This window comes from Sinocyclocheilus grahami, unplaced genomic scaffold (assembly GCF_001515645.1).
Source record: "Sinocyclocheilus grahami isolate Dianchi unplaced genomic scaffold, SAMN03320097.WGS_v1.1 scaffold357.1, whole genome shotgun sequence".
Lineage (NCBI taxonomy): Eukaryota > Metazoa > Chordata > Actinopteri > Cypriniformes > Cyprinidae > Sinocyclocheilus > Sinocyclocheilus grahami.
In genome coordinates, this window is record NW_015505536.1 from 806360 (window position 1) to 807078 (window position 719).

Sequence of the window (719 nt, forward strand, 5' to 3'; positions counted from 1 at the left end):
TATATATTAATACTATATTTTGGCTGCTTATTTAAATGGTCCTGATGTGATACAAATGAATGTTTGCAGGTAAACCATGCAGTCTCTACCTACCTACCTACCTACCTACTTAATAATTGTCTTGTTTATTTATATATTTATGTATTTATTTATTTTATGGTATTTCTGTAGCTTGGTCCTGCTCTGTTACAGGTTAGTTTTTGCAGGTAAACTGTGTAGTTTTTATTTATTTACTTAATGTGTTTGTTTGTTTGTTTAATGTAATTATTTATATGTTTGTTTGTATAATAAAATAAAATAAAATATTATATAATAATGTTTGTTGTTTGATTGATTGATTGATTGATTGATTGATTTCAAACCTACTAGATTATCAGGTGCAAAGGTTAATGGACAAAAATCCACAGTAGTTTATTTTCATTGAATATTCATTTTTGTAATGAGCTAAATTAGAGATAACTGTATTAATACAACCAATTAACAATCAAGACCTTAAAAGGGTTAAAAGCCAATGCTGAACTCTACAATGTGGGTGTACCTGAAATATGATGACCATTAAATCAGGCAAATGTTTATTAGTGAGCTTCCGTGTTTAAGCATGCAGGGCTGAGCTCTACAAACAGATGCACTGCAATGTGCCTTGGGACAGTACAGCAAGTCTGAGTTGTTTGCCAGTAACAAACATTAATTTGGGTAAGGATGGGGGGGGGGGGGGGGGC